The following is a 22,001-nucleotide window of genomic DNA, read 5'->3' as shown; positions in this document are numbered from 1 at the left end:
GCGAAAGGCTGGAGCAACGCTAGGACCCTGCGTGGAGTGTGATGGTCATCGCAGTGACCGGAAGGTATCATTGTTTATAAGTGCACCTACACCGGTCACCAGGCGCTGATCCCGCCTCCCACTAACTAATTGGGCCAACTGTGCAAATTCTATGGTACCATACCTATACTGGTTATAAGACATACTCCTAGGGAGAGTGGCAGAGCCACCTATGTACAGGACATTATCCCTAATAAGGTGTGGCCGAGCCACGGTGTGTGTGTGTAATGTTATATGTTTATTCTGCAGATCATTTGTTCTTTATGCATGATATATAAAAGGTTGCTGTTGCATAAGGCTGTTGTGATGTTCTTGCTCAGGGTATAATCTCTATCATGGGGATCCTGGGCAAGTGGAGGCGCTGCACCGCGATTAATAAAGGTATGACCCCAGGCTCCCAAATAGCGGAGGCTCAGAGCTCCTGAGGACACAGGTACATGCACCACAGTAGTTCCTTATTGCAGGCGTTCACAAAAAGGGCTACATTTGGAGGCGCTGCTGAGAGCTTAGACCTGGGGTGCCCCCACATTTTTTGTCTCTATTGTGCAACCAACCCACATCATGTCGGTGCCCTCGGCGCTCGAGGTGCGCAAGTGGGCCCAACGGCGCGGGATTCCCTTGAACCGTGTTTTCGCGCTGGGCCATGTCCCCGCCATGATCTCGTTAGGCACAGTGACCGAGCAGGTCCGAAAGCTCCCTCTCCTGGACAATGCCCAAGTACAAGACCATTTTTATGACCGCGACCAGACCTGGCGCCGGATCTTGTATGCCACTGAACAAGATATATGCCCCGAGGCTTTGCCCCGTATACTGCTGCTGCCCGAGGCCCCGGGGGTGCGCTGTCCCATAGTCCAGGCGGACACCCCTGTGCCCCTGGCCACTTCCACCCCCCGGAGAGAGTATACCCCCACCGTTGGCGCCGCGACGGGAGGCCCAGACCACTCCCCTGACCGTGGCCTGCACCCTCGCTGGCCCGCAGCCCTGAGCCTAGGCTCCTCATCTACCCCGTCCGGCCTGCGGGCTGGCCTCAACCGACTTAGCCTATCAAGATTGGACGCTCACCCTGCCGTTGGGGATAGCTTACCGGGAGACACCTCTTTTCCCGCACTAGCCGCCGCTATCCACAATACCACACAGTCGCTCCAGTACAGGAAGTTAAAGGCCTTCTCCGGTGAGAAACCCACGCCCCAAGGGGAAGTAGGGATAGAGGACTGGTTGGATCATACCGAACAGGTACTGCCTGAATGGACCTGCACGGACGCGGTCCGCAGACAGCGCATCGTCGAGTGCCTACGACCCCCCGCGTCCCACATGGTGCACTACTACCGTGATGACAACCCGGAAGCTGATGCAGCGGATCTCATCTACTGCCTAACCAAGGCGTATGGAGCTCCGGTGGATATGTACACTTTGATGTCAAAATTTCATGCGTTAGCCCAGAAGGAAGGGGAAATGGTATCCGATTTTCTCAGGCGACTACACCTGGATCTTTGGAATATGGTGAGGAAAGGCGTGTTGCCAAGGAAAGAAGCCAACGGACTACGTACCACTCAGTTGCTGAGGGGCCTCCTACCCCTACACCCCGTGTCGGTGCGGGTCAGTAGCTGCATAACGCCCGGACAAGCCCTGTCGTTTCACGACTTAATGGATCGGGTCCAAGCGCACGAGATGGTGTTGTTAGGGCGTGACTTAGCCACTGGGAAGAAGCCACCGCCCGGGGGTAAAGAAGCCAAGAAAGTGGACCCAAAGCCCGACGTGCCCGAACCTGGGGATCCCGATTCCGAGGATGTCCCTACCCCAGTGACACCCAGACCTCGTCCCCCGACTGGGCGAAGTCCCCCAACCAGGAGAGACGAAGCTTACCTCAGCCAAATGCAGTGTTACGCATGTGGAAAGATGGGACATTTACGGGCCCACTGCCCCACCTCGCGGAGGACGTCGTCCCGACCGGCGCAATCGATGCCGTGCCAACCCCTGGAGGATGAAAAGGTGTTGCCGCCCTCTCAGAGCTCCCGAATTGGCCCCGCTTCCATTGTTCGCGTAGTTATCGAAGGCATCTACGCCGCCGCATTGTTGGATACGGGTTCTCAAGTAACCATCGTATACCGGCCCTTCTACGACCAACATCTCCACCGACTGCCGTTGTTATCTGCGGATGCCCTGCGACTACGGGGATTGAGTCATGAAGATTACCCCATAGACGGAGTAGTAAAGGTGCAGTTAGATATTCTCCAGCTGAATACTGGTAAACATCACCCCATGGAAGTGGAGGCCTTAGTGTGCCCCGAACCTCAGGACCACCCCAGCGCCCCAATCATCTTGGGGACCAACGCTGACATTGTGCGCGCGGTGTTTCGCCAGTTTTTGCAAGAAGCGGGAGAAGCCCCACTGCTGGCCTTAGCGGCCTGTCCCGCCCTCCAAGAGGTCTGCGGTAGAATTGCGGCTGAAGAAGAGTATGGCGTCCTTTACAGTCAAGAATGGGGACTGACTCAAATTCCCCCGGGGGAAGGACGAATGATGGTCGCCACTTGTCACTACCCCCGACGACGGTTGGAGGATCAACTCTTCACCGTGGAAAGTATGGCCCAGGACGAACAACGTTTGGGATACAAAGTACTAGCCTCTGTCAAGGAATGGCCCGGGAAGATTCCGAGGCGCACCTGGGTGTACGTGCAGAATATATCCCCGTACCCCATGACTATCGACAGGCGGCAGACGCTGGGAAGGATATACCCTGTAACTCCTGAGGAGAAGGTTTCGACGGGACCCTCTAGGTGCCCACCTACTACCGTCGAGTCAGTGTTGGAATTTGACTTCGGCGACTCGCCACTCCCGGATGTATGGAGGAAGAGGCTGCTGAACGAGCTACACGACCGAAGGAGTGTGTTCTCCACTGGTGATATGGACGTGGGTTGCAGTCGCAGCGCCCACCATACCATCCGAATGAGCGACGCTACCCCCTTCCGGGAGCGCTCCCGCCGGCTTGCCCCCAGGGATGTTGACGAAGTGAGGGGATTAATCGACGAGATGAAAACGGCTGGCATCGTGCAGGAATCTCGGAGCCCTTACGCCTCACCCATTGTGGTAGTCCGCAAGAAGAACGGGACGGTCCGTCTATGTATGGATTTTCTCTGTATCGAGCCCGACAATCGGGGAGTTAGTAATGTTCTAGTGATCACTGACCACTACACTAGGTATGCCCAAGCGTTCCCTACGAAAGACCAGAAGGCCGTAACGGTGGCCCGAGTACTATGGGAGAAATATTTCATTCACTATGGGTTGCCGAATCGTCTTCACTCTGATCAGGGCAGAGACTTTGAGAGTACACTGATACGGGAGTTGCTCACACTACTGAACATTGCCAAGTCGCGTACTACCCCGTACCACCCCGAAGGGGATGCTTTGCCTGAACGGTTCAATCGCACTTTGTTAGATATGTTAGGAACTCTGACGAGCCCGCAAAAGACGGAGTGGAGTAAACACGTTGAGGCATTGGTACATGCGTATAATTGTACCCGACATGAGTCCACTGGGTATACCCCGTATTTTTTGATGTTCGGAAGAGAAGCCCGGTTACCGGTGCATGTGCGCCTGCGGATATCTACCGATGGGGTATCCAATAGGACGCATTTCCGATATGTCCAGCAACTAAGGGACAGTTTACAGTTGGCCTATAAATTGGCTGAACGGACGACTGTGCAACTGAATGCGGGAAATAAAAGGCGCTACGATCACAAAGTACGTCATAAGGAAATTCACCCCGGAGATGCGGTCCTCTTACGCAACTTAGGTGTTCCTGGGAAGCATAAATTGGCAGACCGGTGGCGGGAGGGTGTGTATGAGGTGGAGTCACAAATGCCTGGTCTTCCTGTGTACCGGATCAAGGATTCTGAAGGCCGCGTAAAAGTGTGGCATAGGAATCATCTGCTTCCCATACCTCGAGTAGGGACGGATGAATTGGAAGTCCCAGCCACGCCCATAGATGGAGGAGTTGAACACACAGAGGATGGCCCAGAGACTGTAAAAATTGCCACCTCTGAGGATCCAATGGAAGGAACCTCTCAAAGGGGCCTTCCGGCCGCGGAGGCATCTCCCGAAGGAGCCACGGGTAAAGAGCCTCTTGGCCCGAACATTGACCCTTTGACTCCCGCGAGTCAGCCCCTAGATCCTCAAAGTCCATGTTTCACACCCCAAAGAGACAGTACTAATGTTGGAAACCCCTCAAGGGTAGAGATGGAAGCACAAATTGAGACTGGATACTCTGCAGAAGAAGCAGAGGAGAATCAACCCCGGCGAAGTCAAAGAGCCTGTCAGCCTCCCATGCGAATGGCATATGATCAATTTGGGGCACCCCATTATGAGGCTCAGCAGTGGGCGCGGCATAGGATGCAAGCTATGATGGTACTGATTAACGGAATGTGTAACCTGATCTAGGACTGAGAGGGTTGTGTAAATAGTTAGATATATATGTGGTTTATGTAGTCCAGCGGGGACGTTGGATTCTGGAGAGGGGAGAATGTAAGGATGTGCATATATATATCTAAAGGTTCCGCGCTGTCAATCACAAAGGCAGCGCCATATTAGTCATTCTGTCAGCAAGGTCACTGTGTACAAGTTGGGCTGCGCATGCGCGAGAGAAGCGCACGAAGGGTAACCAATCTGTGGAGACTTTGGGGGTTTGAACTCTGAACTCCGAACTGCGAGAGAGTCAGCTGAGGCTGAGAACCAATCGGGTGCGAGACTCTGTATAGAGGAACCGGATGCGTGTGGGCGGTGGGGCAGAGCAGAGAGGGAGGTGAAGGAGGAGGTTGGCGGAACCTCGTGTGCGCGAGCGGAGGGTCAGTGACCCGCCCGCTTAGGTGAAAGGTATCCCCCGGCCCGAGGAGTATTCCCCTGTCATCGTAGGGTGCTGTTTTATAAGGACGGCCTTAGTTGGTAGGGACATTTCCCATTAGTGTGATTTGGCTGCGGAGCTGCGGCCGCCATCTTGGATTGGATACAGACGGCGCTGCAGCAAGGAGTGACGGCGAAAGGCTGGAGCAACGCTAGGACCCTGCGTGGAGTGTGATGGTCATCGCAGTGACCGGAAGGTATCATTGTTTATAAGAGCACCTACACCGGTCACCAGGCGCTGATCCCGCCTCCCACTAACTAATTGGGCCAACTGTGCAAATCCTATGGTACCATACCTATACTGGTTATAAGACATACTCCTAGGGAGAGTGGCAGAGCCACCTGTGTACAGGACATTATCCCTAATAAGGTGTGGCCGAGCCACGGTGTGTGTGTGTAATGTTATATGTTTATTCTGCAGATCATTTGTTCTTTATGCATGATATATAAAAGGTTGCTGTTGCATAAGGCTGTTGTGATGTTCTTGCTCAGGGTATAATCTCTATCATGGGGATCCTGGGCAAGTGGAGGCGCTGCACCGCGATTAATAAAGGTATGACCCCAGGCTCCCAAATAGCGGAGGCTCAGAGCTCCTGAGGACACAGGTACATGCACCACAGTAGTTCCTTATTGCAGGCGTTCACAAAAAGGGCTACATACCCCAAACTGTTTCAGACTCTGAAAGAGGATCTCAGGGTGTGGGCGGGATATAGCATTTCCTGGTTTGGAAGAATTTACAGCATTAAGATGAATCTTCTTCCCCGGGTGCTCTATCTGTTCCAGAGTCTCCCTATACCCCTGGTGCGGGCGGACATCCTCGCCTTACAGGCCAGAATCATGACATTTATATGGCACAAAAAGAGCCCGCGAATAGCGAAAAGCATACTAACACGGCCAACGATTAGAGGAGGACTGGCGGTACCTTGCTTGTTGGCATACTATAAAGCGGCGCAATTGTAAGCTCTTCGGGGCGGGTACTCCTTTCCCTAATGTTTAATCTTTTCCTAATGCACTTATTTCCAGTAGCTCATTCTTTTGTGGAGAGAGATTCATTTTACATTAGGGCAAGGGTGCTCATCTCCAATACTCAAGCCCCCACAGCACGTCACGGTTTCCAGGATATTCCAGCTTCAGCACAGGCGGCTCAATCACTCCCAGCTTCAGCACAGGTGTCTCAATCACTCCCAGCTTCAGCACAGCTGACTCAGCCTTTGACTGAGCCTCTGATTGAGCCACCTGTGCTGAAGCTGGGGTATCCTGAAAACCTGACCTGTTGGGGGGCTTGAGGACTGGAGTTGAGCCCCCTGCATTAGAGGTTCCACACTGATTTATCGCACAATTAAGATCCAGCAAGAAAGCACAATTATTCTAAAGATTTGGCAATTTCTCGGGAACAATCTCATGCTAACCACGGCTTGACAAACAGCTGCTCCCATTTCAATTACAAGGTGCCCGAAGGGAAAACGTTTTTTTTGTTGTTTTTTTTTTTTGCTAAATCAAATTAAAAAGCTACTTTCAGAAGTCGGAGGATTCCTTTAGTCTGATTAGGTTAAAAAAATAACATCATTAGCATATAAAGCACTTTTAGATTTTAACGGCCTTTTGAGTGGTTGCCTATATGCGGTCTCGGCTTCATTCAGAGAAGATTTAGAAAATAGTAATCCAAGTGTTAAAACCCAAATCTGTTGCAGTTACACTTCGTGCAGCCACTTCTGAGGTGGAATTCTAGAAGCACGTGTCTAACACTCTAGTCTGAGTAACCCTCATGGTTTAGGGGTCCTAATGAATGAGGTGTGGGGGTTATTTGTGGTTTATGGGGAAATATGTCGTCAATTTGAATGGGGAGCAGCACATAAAAATATCGCTTGTGAGCACAGTCACATGTCTCAGATACGTCTGCAAAACCTGCTTTTCACCATCATCTCTTAGCTTACAATGCTTCCCCTACAGCTAGGGATTCTGGGTAATGACATGCAAATGAGCACTCAGTGTGTCATCTATTGCTTCCTGTCCATTTTAACATGAACCCCTGTAAGCTTATGTCTGACGTATTACACAGCCTTTTCAGCACAGTCTGGGTTAAAGAAATGCACAGCCAGTCAGTCTTATTTGAATGGGAAAATTCTGATCCCAGTGTTTGAGTGGCCATACAGGTCAGCAACGTGAGCCTGTGCATTCAAACACTTGAGCCAGGCTATAGCGGACAAAGACAGTCTGAGTAGCAATGAAAACATTTTGTAATTGAAAAATTCCACAATGAAGACATCACACTCTCTCCCACAATATATGTAGTAGCTAATGCGCTTCAAGAACAACGTCACAAACCCTCCCCCAAAATGCAAGACACAGTCTAAACTCACAACGCACTGGTGATCTGATCATCAAACATGCAAGTAATACAAAAAACAGGAAAAAATATATATCGTTTTTAATATATTAAAAAATACAGTACTACAGCATGTTAAGATCGTAACTTTATTCTGGCATGTTGTCAATAGGATTATTTGTATTCATTTCTTTCCCCCCCCCCCATGTTTTTTGGATTAGTTGCATGTTCGATGATTAGATCACCAGCGCGTTGAGTTTCAAGAAGGGTTGCCAGATGTTCTGGCCTTAGGGCAAGGCGAGCAAGACGGCCACCTTGGGCCCCGTACCTTCGGGGGCCTCGCACTCCGTCCAGCTTCCAGACCGGAGGGGGGAGCTGAAGGAGGGGGGGGGGGGCTGGGGGCGTGGGGGGACGGACCTGCGCTCTCTCCTCCAGCTCCCCCCCACCGATCGAACGGACGTTGGATCCCAGCGTCAACAGAAGTAAAGAGAAGTGGGAGAGGAGGAAGTGCAGGGCTCCCAGACCAGCAGAAAGAGGTATGTGTTACATTTTCCTGAGTCGGCCGCCTCCTGTAGTGTCACATTGCCATCAGTGGCGGATTTACCATTAGGAAAAATTTGGGGGCGGGATAATCGGCGCTTGCATCGCGCATGCTTGGCTTGCAATGTAAAATCACACAATGTCACATTGCCGTGACAGCGCGGCGTCAAATAACCCTGAAAGAGGAGGGTGGCACCAGATAAGTGCCTACGGGTGGCATAGTTTTAAATCCGCCACTGATTGTCATGGTGACCAACGTAAAATTATGCTGTGATGTCATAGGACAAACACGTTGCCATGGCAACGTGATGTCACATGCAGCAGTGATGTCATGACGCTGCCAGAAGGCCGCTTGTCAAGGTAAGTCCCCTTAACTTTTTTTAGAGGGGGGCCCCCGCTGCCAGCGTGCCGCCTGGGGCCCCGCAAAACTTAAGGCTGGCCCTAGCGATTGTCCCGTTGTCCCTAGAAGGTCTGTCGGGGTTCATAATTGTCTCGTATTTTCATGGGGGAGGTTGTGTGTGTGAGTTGTGGTGGGGAGTGTGTCATGGAACAAGAACCACATCTCTGTTTCCCCCCCCCCCCCTTTCCTTTGCAGCTTCTGCTTGTCAGGTTCTCATTCCTGCTGCATGTATTTTGCTCTGTACACACACAGTGCCTGTGTGTTAGACAGTGTTGCGATCCCTGTCTCTGCATTATGCCAGTGAGTTGCTACAGCAACCTCAGCCTTTCTGTCAGAATGGGTTAGTCTGCCCTCTCCCCCTCTGCCTTGCTGACAGATGGTCTGTCCCCAGGCTATCTTGCTACCCAGAATACACTGGCACTTCCTTTTCACCCTGGACTCTGAGTGAGTAGCAGCCTATTTGCCCCAGCAAGGCCTTTTTGTTTTACACTGTCTCATCATTGATACACCGCACTTCAAACAGAGAAGCACTCTCTATTTACATTACATCTACAAGCACCTATCTCCTTGTGATTTTCCCTCAATAAAATTAAGAAAGAGAAAAGGACTTGTTTGTGCTTTGGAAGAGGTGAGACACTATGAATACATAAACATTTGTTTAATACAGATGTAACCCTGTTTCCCCCCTCCTCCGGGAAATACACTGATTACTAACTTTGTGTGGTGCTGAAGCATACCTTCTCTTCCAGGAGAGCTGAGTGGCCGTGATTGTAAAGGGCAACAGGACAGGCTTTTGGGGAGGGTCTTTAGATCTTTACTCATTGGTACAGCGCCTCCAGCCGTGATAGGATCCTAGGGGTAGGATATCAGCTCCCATCACTGCATTCAGTCTCCCTCCTGCCCAGTAACTGATACCCAGGCAGAGTCTTGGTGAACAAGCAGCTTTATTTCTCCTTCTGCACAGATTCCCTTTACAGCATATTCTCTGCAGTCTCAGGACCTCTAGATGGTGCTCGCCCAGCATCATGGGCTCAATCTTGGTTGTCTCTAGGCCAGCCGGCCTAGAATGAGCATGCTTTCCCCACAATGGGGACGACTGATAGGTCCTTCCTCACTCCTTGAGGAGCAGAGAGACTAACTTTTATCTACTCCCCTAGAAAACTCTGGAAGGGGTGGGCTCATGGACTATACCCACCTCCAAGGGGGCTGTACACAGGCCATGAGTCACCACCTACCTTCCTTCACTTTCAAGGGAAGCAGAAGGGGGGGGGTCACTGGCCCATAGATTAACCTGTTACTGCCTGTAACTTAACAGGGCTTACATAACAGATACACTATGTGGGGAAAGACAGGTACTACGGAACATACCATGTTACACAGAGAAATGTAAGGTTATGTATTTTGGGAATCAAGAATAAACAGGCAACTTACAAATTAAATGGGGATAAATTAGGAGAATTCTTGATGGAGAAGGATTTACAAGTGCTTGTGGACAGCAAGTTTAGCAATAGTGCCCAAAGTCATTCAGTAGTTGCAAAGGCAAACAAGATCTTATCTTGCATTAAACGGGAATGGATGGGAAGGAAGTAAACATAATTATGCCTTATAAAGCATTAGTAAGACCACACCTTGAATAGGGAGTAAAACTTGGGGCACTACTCCATAGAAAAGACATTATGGAACTAGAAAAAGTGCAGAGACAAGCCACCAAATGTTAAAAGGGGGATGGATAACCTGATTTATGAGGAGAGGCTAGCTAAATAAGATTGGATGACATTAGAAAAGAGGCATTTTAGAGGGGATATGGTAACTATATACAAATATAGTCTGGGACTATACACAGAGCTTGCTGGGAATGTGTGTGTTAACTCAATTTCAAACTGGCAACTCCCACAGCTCACACCTCCCCACCTTTTTACCAACCTCACACTGATGATACCCATCAAGGTTGAAACATGTCTGTGAGTGGTTTAAACTTGCTTTGCTAGTCCCATGCTGTGCTTAAAAGCTGTGTGAACGGCGATACATCAGCTTAAATGGGCTCCATGTGAATGGATATTCCAGGCAAAAGGTGACACATTGTGTGCTCATTTGCATGTCATCTCCCAGAATCCCTTGCTGCAGTGGGAGCACTGTATGCGAGGTGATAATGGTTGAAAGTCAGGGGTGCAGACCTGTCTGAGACATGTGAATGTGCTCACAAGTGATATTCTTTATTAAAGATATATATATATATACAGTGCTCGACAAATAATGATAACCAGTCGCCCGTTGCGAGTGGATTTAGGCAGCTGGCGACCCGTGCTGCAGCTCAATGAATCCCCCTGCTCGTGCCAATTTTTTTTTTTTAAATAAATAAATAATCCCCCTCCCTGATTGGGTTAAAAAAAAAGTTTAAAAAAATGGCGGCAAATCCTGTGGTCCCGGCGCGCGTGCACAGGGCAAGCAGAGTGTCCTGCCATTTGCGCTGCCTGTTCCCCCCAGCAACCCAGAATCCCCCGCATCCCTCCCCCCCCACTCCCCACGTGGGACGGAGGGGGAAGCCCAAACCAAGCCCCGCGCGCAAGCCAGCCCCCCCCCCCCGCCGCTCCCCACGTGGGACGGAGGGGGAAGCCCAAAACAAGCACCGCGCACGATCCAGCACCCACACCCTCCCCCCTCCGCTCCCCACGTGGGACGGAGGGGGAAGCCCAAAACAAGCACCGCGCACGATCCAGCACCCCCCCGCACACCCTCCCCCCTCCGCTCCCCACGTGGGACGGAGGGGGAAGCCCAAAACAAGCGCGCATTCAAAAGCCCCCCCGCTCCCCACGTGGGACGGAGGGGGAAGCCCAAAACAAGCGCGCAATCCAGCCCCCCCGCACCCTCCGCTCCCCACGTGGGACGGAGGGGGAAGCCCAAAACAAGCGCGCGATCCAGCCCCCCCGCACCCTCCGCTCCCCACGTGGGACGGAGGGGGAAGTGCCAACCCAGCTTCCCCCGTGCGCGCCTCCTGCGCCAGTCCGCCTCCTGCCCATGATCTCCCCCTAATCACCTGCCCCCGATCCTCGCTTGCTGCCCGGGGGTGTCCGGGGAGCGTGCTGCGGCGTCGGCCGCTTCGGGGGGGGGGGGGGGGACCTGCTGCTGCTGCTGAGGGCTGCGCTGTGTGTCCCATGTCTTGGAGAGGCACCCCAGCCATGTGGAGGGCCCACTGCCGTGCGGAGACCCCACTGCTGCCACGTGTGACCCGGTGAGTGTGTGAGTGACAGACTGAGTGTCTGTGAGTGTGTGAGTGTGCCTGTGTGTCTGTGAGTGTGAGTGTGTCAGTGTGCCTGTGAGTGTGTCAGTGTGCCTGTGTGTCTGTGAGTGTGTCAGTGTGCCTGTGAGTGTGTCAGTGTGCCTGTGAGTGTGTCAGTGTGCCTGTGTGTCTGTCAGTGTGCCTGTGTGTCTGTCAGTGTGCCTGTGTGTCTGTCAGTGTGCCTGTGTGTCTGTCAGTGTGCCTGTGTGTCTGTGAGTATGCCTGTGTGTCTGTCTGTGTGCCTGTGTGTCTGTCTGTGAGTGTGCCTGTGTGTCTGTCAGTGTGCCTGTGTGTGTGTGTCTGTCTGTGTGCCTGTGTGTCTGTCTGTGAGTGTGCCTGTGTGTCTGTCTGTGTGTCTGTCAGTGTGCCTGTGTGTGTGTGTGTCTGTCTGTGTGCCTGTGTGTCTGTCTGTGAGTGTGCCTGTGTGTCTGTCTGTGAGTGTGCCTGTGTGTCTGTCAGTGTGCCTGTGTGTGTGTGTGTGTCTGTGAGTGTACCTGTGTGTCTGTGAGAGTGCCTGTGTGTCTGAGTGTGCCTGTGTGTCTGTGAGTGTGCCTGTGTGTCTGTGAGTGTGCCTGTGTGTCTGTGAGTGTGCCTGTGTGTCTGTGAGGGTGCCTGTGTGTCTGTGAGTGTGCCTGTGTGCCTGTGTGTCTGGAAGTGTGCCTGTGTGTCTGTGAGTGTGCCTGTGTGTCTGTCAGTGTGCCTGTGTGTCTGTCAGTGTGCCTGTGTGTCTGTCAGTGTGCCTGTGTGTCTGTCAGTGTGCCTGTGTGTCTGTCAGTGTGCCTGTGTGTCTGTGAGTGTGCCTGTGTGTCTGTGAGTGTGCCTGTGTGTCTGTGAGTGTGCCTGTGTGTCTGTCAGTGTGCCTGTGTGTCTGTCAGTGTGCCTGTGTGTCTGTCAGTGTGCCTGTGTGTCTGTCAGTGTGCCTGTGTGCCTGTCAGTGTGCCTGTGTGTGCCTGTCTGTGTGTCTGTGTGTGTGCCTGTCTGTGTGTGTGTGTCTGTGTGTCTGTGTGTGTGTGTGTCTCTGAGTGTGTGTCTGTGAGTCTTCTGCGTGAGTGTGTCTGCGTGAGTGTCTGCGTGAGTGTGTCTCTGCGTGTCTGAGTGAGTGAGAGTGTGTGTGTCTGTGAGTGTCACCCTCTCCCTGTGTCGCCCTCGCCTTCTCCCTGTCGCCCTCTCCCTGTGTCGCCCTCTCTCTGTCTTTGTCTCTCATTCTCTCTGTGTGTGTTCTGTGTCTCTCATTTTTGTGTCTCTCATTTTTGTGTGTCTCTCATTTTTGTGTGTCTCTCATTTTTGTGTGTCTCTCATTTTTGTGTGTCTCTCATTTTTGTGTGTCTCTCATTTTTGTGTGTCTCATTTTTGTGTGTCTCTCATTTTTGTGTGTCTCTCATTTTTGTGTGTCTCTCTTTTTCTGTGTGTCTCTCTTTTTCTGTGTGTCTCTCTTTTTCTGTGTGTCTCTCTTTTTCTGCGTGTCTCTCTTTTTCTGCGTGTCTCTCTTTTTCTGCGTGTCTCTCTTTTTCTGCGTGTCTCTCTTTTTCTGTGTGTGTCTCTCTTTTTCTGTGTGTGTCTCTCTTTTTCTGTGTGTGTCTCTCTTTTTCTGTGTGTGTCTCTCTTTTTCTGTGTGTCCCTCTGTCTCTCTCTATCTGTCTCTCTCTGTCTGTCTCTCTCTATCTGTCTCTCTCTATCTGTCTCTCTCTATCTGTCTCTCTCTATATGTCTCTCTCTATATGTCTCTCTGGCCGAGTCCATAGAAGGACAGGCTGCGCTGAGCCGTGCGGACGCTCCGCGCTGAGCCCCTGCATACTCAATGAGGATGCCTTGAGAGGGGGCTCACGCGAGCGTCCGCAGGCGTGCTGAGGCGCTGGAGTTTTCAGCCGACAGCCAAGCTGTTTTTCAGAGCACTGTCGGCTGAAAACATCCAATCAGCGCGGAGCAGCGTCAACGTCACGGCGCCTTGACGTCTCTTTATCTGTCTCTATCTGTCTCTCTCTCTGTCTCTCTCTCTGTCTCTCTCTCTGTCTCTCTGTCTGTCTGTCTCTCTCTCTGTCTCTCTCTCTGTCTCTCTGTCTCTCTCTCTGTCTGTCTCTCTCTCTGTCTCTCTCTCTGTCTGTCTCTCTCTCTGTCTCTCTCTCTGTCTCTCTCTCTCTCTCTCCCACTCTCTCTCTGTCTCTCCCACTCTCTCTGTCTCTCCCACTCTCTCTCTGTCTCTCCCACTCTCTCTCTGTCTCTCCCACTCTCTCTCTGTCTCTCCCACTCTCTCTCTGTCTCTCCCACTCTCTCTCTGTCTCTCCCACTCTCTCTCTGTCTCTCCCACTCTCTCTCTGTCTCTCCCACTCTCTCTCTGTCTCTCCCACTCTCTCTCACTCTCTCTCTGTCTCTCCCACTCTCTCTCTGTCTCTCCCACTCTCTCTCTGTCTCTCCCACTCTCTCTCTGTCTCTCCCACTCTCTCTCTGTCTCTCCCACTCTCTCTCTGTCTCTCCCACTCTCTCTCTGTCTCTCCCACTCTCTCTCTGTCTCTCCCACTCACTCTCTGTCTCTCCCACTCACTCTCTGTCTCTCCCACTCTTCCACTCTCTCTTCCACTCTCTCTCTCTTCCACTCTCTCTCTCTTCCACTCTCTCTCTCTCCCACTCTCTCTCTCTCCCACTCTCTCTCTCTCCCACTCTCTCTCTCTCCCACTCTTTCTCTCTCCCACTCTCTCTCTCTCCCACTCTCTCTCTCTCCCACTCTCTCTCTCTCCCACTCTCTCTCTCTCCCACTCTCTCACTCACTCTCTCCCACACTCTCTCTCTCTCTCTCCCCCACACACTCTCTCTCTCTCCCCCACACACTCTCTCTCTCTCCCCCACACACTCTCGCTCTCTCCCCAACACACTCTCACACTCTGGATCTGGATATCTTAACTGCCCTATACTACACTGAAATAACCTATACTGCTTACTTCCAGATCTGACTCAAGCTTCACACGGAAGACATCGGACCCCCCCTAACCCAGAAGACATGTAGGGAACACCTCCCCTCCAATATATAACATTGCGGGAATGAGGGTACCTGGACTTTGAGGGTCTGCGGATCAGGTAAGATCCCAGGCGGGATTGCTGCTTTAAATATTGTGAAGCGGGGGCATCCAGACACTGGTTAAGGGGTTCAGGAAACTAGTCATTCACATCTGGCTTTTATTTCTAGATCCGACATAACACACACACACACACACACACACACACACACACACACACACACACACACACACACACACACACACACACACACACACACACACACACACACACACACACACACACACACACACACACACACACACACCAAGGACTAATTGTAGTATAATGTAATACAATAAATAAACTAATATCAAAAACGAATGTTCTTACTAGGAATTTATTCAATTTATTTAATTTATGGCTTTTTTAAAAATGCGTGGCTGGGGGCGGGGTTGGGGGCGGGACTAGGGGCGGGACTAGGTGGCGAGTAGATTTTTTGGTTCGGCGAGTAGATTTTTGGGTGATTTGTCAAGCACTGTATATATATATGTGTGTGTGTAAGGAAAACAGCTAGCTCTCCAACATTGTTATCCAAATAGGCCTGGTGCTAGTCCCATAAATATTGTAAACAGTACGTTACCATCCAGCAGGGCAGCGGAACAGCAGAGAGAGGCAGCGGAACAGCAGAGAGAGGCAGCGGAACAGCAGAGAGAGGCAGTGGAACAGCAGAGAGAGGCAGCGGAACAGCAGAGAGAGGCAGCGGAACAGCAGAGAGAGGCAGCGGAACAGCAGAGAGAGGCAGCACTCATTTGTATTGTAACAGACACAAAAATTTGACGTTTCGATCCCACAGAGGGATCTTCTTCCTGGGGTGTGCCTAAGCTTTACTGTGACTAAATACCCTAAACCCCAGTGAACCCATCACCTAAAAACAATGCAAACGCTGATTGTAACCATGTGATGACCTTACTGCTCTGCTAATTGATGCTGACAACCAATTTGGATCAGCTGCCTCTTCAGTCAGTGCTCTGGAGTGTGCCCCAGCTGCTGAATATGCCAGCTGATTAAGCACAGTTGTCCTCCATCACCTAGGCAACCACTGGACCTCCATGAGCAAGGTGCAGCACAGTACAACTACTGGGAGCAGTGTCTGAAGAGAGACATCAAGACACAGAATCTTCTCTTTGCTGTTCCGCTGCCCTGTTGGATGGTAACGTACTATATATATATATATATATACATATATATATATATACACACACACACTCACTTCTAGGTCAGGTCCCTTGAGGAGACAGCGGTGGGACTTCACTGTGTGTTGTGTATTGATAGGTCTAGGATAAGGATCTCCTTTATTGTTTTCTAGTTTGTATGAATAAAGTTCCTGGCGCCCATCATTAAATTACCAAAGACCAGTCTGCACCCTGACAAGGTAATCACCTCTGAGCAAGCCAAGTAAGAGACATTTGATGTAAACTCCCTAGGAGCCTAGCAGGGAGGGTTACAGTAATTATGGACCTTTATGACCAATACAAGTGAAAGGACCGTAAGGTGTCCTCCAGCATGAACAGTGTCTTATTGAGTAACATGGCTCAGTTACTATTGGGCAAAATCTTCTCAGTTAATCCATGTTTGTGTCACCAGAAATAGTACCTCCTTGTCACATGCTTAACTGTACATGCTGTATAATGCAACTAGCAAAAGCTCTAGGGAATCCATTAAAAAATGTATAGGAAGCTAAAAGGAAGTTTTATACATTGCATGTCACTATTCAGAATTCTTGTCTACAGCTGAACCACTGTATGACGTGACAACGGGTTGAATAAAGCAGGTTTAGGGACCAGACATGCAGATAAACTCCAGGGTATACTTTCTTAGCTATACTCTGCATGGTGGACAGTTCAGCCACTTATTTTACCCACCATAACCTGTGTCTGGTTCACAAACCAATTGTCAAATTCTGTGCCCATTTCATACTTTCTCTCAGAAGCCAAGCTTACCTTTCACTACATTACATTTGATAGCAGAATGCGATTGTACTGAAACACAGAATTCAGAACAGCCTGTGGGTTCCAATGTGGGATCCAGGAAGTAGTTGGAGGCCATTTTTTTCTATCCCAATCTACTTCTACTTAATAAAAAATCTTTTTTGATTAAGGTCACCTCCTCTAGACTGAGAATGGTGTGAAAACGTGTGTAGATGGGACAGCAACCTTATTTCCTAGTTCCTCTGGCAGCGAAGGGGTTCTGGAAAGCAAAATGCATTTCCTGTTCTGTTTGCTGCTACCTTCCTAATCTATTTCCTCTGCTCTCCCAGGCCAAGCTTTGTTGGCATTTTAATTAAAGTCTTCTAACAAGTGTTTTCTAGCTGGCTTTTCCATTCAGCTTAGATTGATTTCAGGCCTGACTCTGTTTGACAACTGCTTCCCTCACTGAGGAACATTTTATTTATTCCTTTACAACGGCTCCGAAGACAAGGGAATAGAATTCAGACTGAGCGCAGCAAATCAATGGGTTTTTACTTCTCCTTGGGGTATGTTCACTAATGTACAATGGCCATTATTGATTGTTAGTGTCCATTCAAGTGAATGGTCTTTAATAATCGATAATGGCTATCATACGGCTATTACACTTCAGTGAATAGACCCCTATACGTTTTAGATATGTTTTCATTTATATAGACCTAATCATTTATATTGATCGTTACAGGAAAGTACACAAGATATAATGCAGAGAACTGAAAGACAAACGGGGATTCTTCCATATAGTCCGATGCAGCTGTCTGGGCAATTTACATCCTAAAACGGCCTAATCGGACTTTTATAGAATAAGGCTCTTTGTCTTGAATTTCTCTGTATTAAATCGTGTGTACTTTCTCTGTAATGACCATTGTACATGATTAGCTCTATATAAATGAAAACATATCTAAACGTATAGGGGTCTATTCACTGGTGTAATAGCCGTATAATAGCTTGGCGATTATTAAAGACCATTCACTTGAATGGATATTAATAATTCACTATTAGTACACCAACTTTATGGTTCAAAGTTATTAAGTCCAAGATCTTTATTGGTACCCAAAGTGTGTTACTTTGAACCTTGAAGTTGTACATGATTGTTATGCTTTGCATTATGTTGAATTTCAATTTGTACGTGCTCAAGGGAAGGTCTCTGTAGGCAGGACTCACTTTTCCGGCCAGTGGTCAGAGCTGCTGAGCACCAGAGGATCCACATATGGACCGCCTGCAAGGGCATAAGTGTTGCTGCGTAGGCATGAGCGCAGAGGAGGAAGTGAGAACGTGGCGCTTCACCCACCCAGCAGGCCATCAGTACAGACCGTAGAGCCTGCGGATCTGCCTATTGCCTACCCCTGGTTTAGTTTCTCTGTCAGTGTGAGATAGAGGAGCTTCCAAACAAGTGAGCACTTCTTTTGAAGGCACCTTCAAATTTCTATGTGAAAAGATCAGTTTATCGATGAAACAATTTTACTTTGTGCATTTGTTTGTATAGGGGTGGTGATAAAATTCCCTTTAACTTGCTGATAAGAACATCTTGGTTTCATATGCAGTAAGTATATAATTCATCTCTCAGCTGCTCTGATTAGCCGAAGGTTCCGAGCTTCAACCAATAGGAGCAGTTGAGAGATAATGGAACTACCCTGAGCTCTTACACACTAGTAAAAGTGGGTACAACAGGGGCAGCTGGTATTTAGCAGGTACAGAAAGCAGGTACGGTACCTGTTATATCGGTGGTGTTACATTAGCTAGCCATTATTACATCATTCTTATAATGGGATGTATCAAATGCTGTGCACGGGGCCATCATATTGTTTGACCTGGCTAATGATCTATTTCAAACATCAGACGTTTGATTAACGAGTTTACACAGCTGCAAGCAGAAACCGTTTTGAGAAAGAATGGCAGTGCGTCAAATCTCTATTTTCCTTTGCCTTGATGCATATATTCCTCCCCCCCCCCCGCCTGCTTCATTCCATCACTCCAGCTCACCTGTCCCTTTCCTGCTCCCTATTAGCTCTGTCCCCGACCTCTCCTTCCCGTCCCATAACGTGCCATTTAGAACACCCCCCATCTCCATCTGGTTTGAAGCAGATGGCTCCCCCCGGCCTGGGATGTCCTTTTTCCATTTAACGGCCTCTCCGTCTGATTCATTGGCGAACGCTGACTACTCGCCGCTGTCTCATACCTGCGGTGACCCATGCTGCCAGGAGACAAGCATTGAAATTAAGATGCTATACGCCTAATGAGCGTGCTACCCTTCACACTACAGCACAGGCTGTAATTAATGACAGCTGAGGGGGCAGTCCTGCCATAATTAGGACTGAGCTGGCATTTCTGTAATAACCCCCTAGCGTTGCTCTCTTCCTGTTACATTATTGCCATTTCTAAATTGCATTTAATCCACGGGCTGGAGGGTTGGCTGGAGCCCATAACCCCGGTACTGCTAAAGGAGATCGCAATGCATCACTGCTTTATTTTATGCCAATCACAAAACAGTTCAAGGTTAACATTTAATCAAATGTAAAGGTGAATTACTTGTTTAGAGGGATAAAGAAACACTACACTGCAAAATGGCACCGGGCATCTACACATGCTATTCAGCGCTTTTAAACAGAGTAAATACACATTGTGTTCACTAAACTCTGATAATGGCATCAGAACTCATATAAACAGTGATATGCTGCACACCATTAAATAAATATACAAACAGTATTACCGGTGCTGCTGGTTCAAAAGGGGTACCTGTAGTGATTATCCAAGCATGAACTATGAAAGGAAAGATCCAGCGCTCCACGCTCCACTGCGCAATACATTTGAACTTTTTTGCTAAATCCGTGGAGCGCTGGATCTTTCCTTTCATTTATCAGAACTCATATGACAGTAAATATTCCTTCCATATAGCTAGTCTTCTCTACTATTGATAAGTTCTGGGAAGGGGTTAAAACATTAACCTTTTCTGTGCATTCCAGGCCCCTCTATCAGTGAAGAAAATCACTTTGGGGGAGGGGGGGGGGGGGAGATGCAGCAATTTGGAAACAATTGCCATTTATGCCACTTTAGTCGTGATCCCCAATGTATCCATAAAATGAAACCTGTCCTACATTTTGGAGGATCCCCCAAGTATATAGTTAGCTCTCTGTTTTCTAATAGCATTAGCTTTAGGAAGAAAGTGTGGTTTAGTGCAGGGGAGCACAGAGTGGGGTGAGCACGACATTTACTGGGGCATGGCGCTTAAAGAGGTCCCACACTTTCCCCCACATTTAAATAAAATGCCAGGGGAGCGCCAAAGCCTCTGTAGCTGCCTGCTCTCCGGCAGCTTCTGGTGACGCGTCAAGTGGCGTTGTGACGTCAAAAAATAACGCAGCCCTTGCTGGAGAGAAGGTAAGTGGGGGGAAGGGCAAAGAAAAAAAGTTTGCGCACTCCTGGTCTAGTATGTTCGGCCTTGTCTGTGCAATGGGAATCCAAGTATCATCTCGCCTTGTGACTTTGGGCAACTTCAACATTAAATGTGGTAGCTGTGCAGAGCAGGAATTCTGCCTGCTGGGCTGGACTTTATGCACTGCTCTGCGTGCACTGTGGCACCGGGGCTATTGTTGTGGGGGGATCTGAATTCTGGCACCTTATTTTATGGATCAACTTGAAACTCTACATAGTGTTTATGAAATGATTAGGAATAGGGCAGCATACTGATTGGGGCATTGCTTTTTCTTTCACATTTCTTTATTTAACACTAAATTATTTACAGAGGTTTGGATTTAAAACATATTTTGTCTTTGCTTAGAGACCTGTCACCTTCCCCATATAAAACACCAGTGAATAAGATAATATTGACCGTTTCAGTGATGTACCTGGTACGTTATGGGCACTTACTCTTCTTCTTAGGGGGTGATTGGGTTGACTGCTCCATTAAAGGGGCCAGCATAAGTGGGGCTCCGGGGCCCGGTCACGTCATGTAATTGATCCTGGAGCTATAACATGATGAGGTAGTGCCGGAGGTCCAGTGCCACTCCGGTGTACCCTGACACTGGCACTGTAAAGTTAACATAGGTGCAGACTCACTGCCATACTCAGAATTCATTTTCAGAGATGGGTGGGAATGCTGACATTTTCCCAGGTCTAAGAGTACATCTTTAGCCACGAGGATCATGTCATTCAGTGAAAACTAAAATACAGTGGATTCTGGAAGGAATTGTTGTGGATCATTACTGTCTGGCAATTTGGCGCTATTAAACGCTTTTCATTACCCCATAAAAATGCTCCCATCAAATTTTAGGGCCGTGCATAAAAATTAGTCACGCTCTAGTTTTGCAATTCTGTTTTTAATAAGAGTTCTGAGCTTCGTAGCACACAGAATAAGATCATGTAATAGATCTTCAGCAAGCCTGATCAAATATAAACTGAGAGGCTTATTCAATATACGCCAAAGGTGAATAGGAAGGGAACCAAAACCATTGACTCGGATTACCCTCTCATTGCATCTGGCAAGATCTAGCGATCTAGCGAATGACCTTTTTCGTGCTGTGAATGACATTCCAGGATCTACGTATCAACACACAGATAAAGTTTGATGAGGTGCACTGCACTATTTTGCGCACTATTTTGCTGCATGCAGCTGTGCCAGATGTGAGATGCTTGTTAATCAAGTTTCCTGTAGCTCAGAAATGAGTTGCTGGTTCCTCCGGCACTGGAAAGGTTTAACCAGTGTTCCCCATTACCTCCCAAATCCCCTTAGATTGCTTGTCTGAATGGCTGTTCCAGTACAATTCTGCAGCTGGTAGCATTACTCTCTGTGAACATACAAGGGTTTCTTAAAGAAAATAGTTATTCGGGAGGCTCTTACTGAAAATCATTTGTAATGGGAGCCAATGAGGCTGAACACCAACACAGAGAGCAGAGTGACGCCTTTCAGTCTAACAACTGCAAATATACACTTTGGAATAGTTTTTTTACACTTCTGGGGGAGGCTATTATTTGGTCATGCTAGAGCAAGCATGTCAAACTCAAAGGCTAACACGGGCCAAATAAACAAGGTTTAGTTTATGTGGGCCGCAAAAAAACAAAATCTTAAATTTTCATAGAAACATAGGTTTATTTCGAAAAGTACAGTGTGTGTGTGTGTGTGTGTGTGTGTGTGTGTGGTTGTGTGTGTGTGTCGGATGACCTCATTAACCGAACAAAAAAAAAAGCCAGATGTGAATGACTTCTGAACCCATTAACCAGTGTCAGGATGCCCTCTCTTAACAATTTCCAAAGCAGCAATCCCGCCTGGGATCTTACCTGATCCGCAGTCCCTCAAGGTACTATACTGGAGGGGAGGTGTTCCCTACCTGTCTTCTGATGTCCCCCGTGTGAAACTTGAAAGTCAGATCTGGAAGAAAGCAGAATAGGTTATTTTGGTGTAGGTATAGGGCAGTTAAGGTAAAACAGAGAGAGTGGGTGAGGGTGACAGAGAGAGAGAGAGAGAGAGAGAGAGAGAGAGAGAGAGAGAGGGTGACAGAGAGAGGGTGACAGAGAGAG

This window comes from Ascaphus truei, chromosome 9 (assembly GCF_040206685.1).
Source record: "Ascaphus truei isolate aAscTru1 chromosome 9, aAscTru1.hap1, whole genome shotgun sequence".
In the NCBI taxonomy this organism is placed as follows: Eukaryota; Metazoa; Chordata; class Amphibia; order Anura; family Ascaphidae; genus Ascaphus; species Ascaphus truei.
This window is presented reverse-complemented; position numbering follows the sequence as displayed.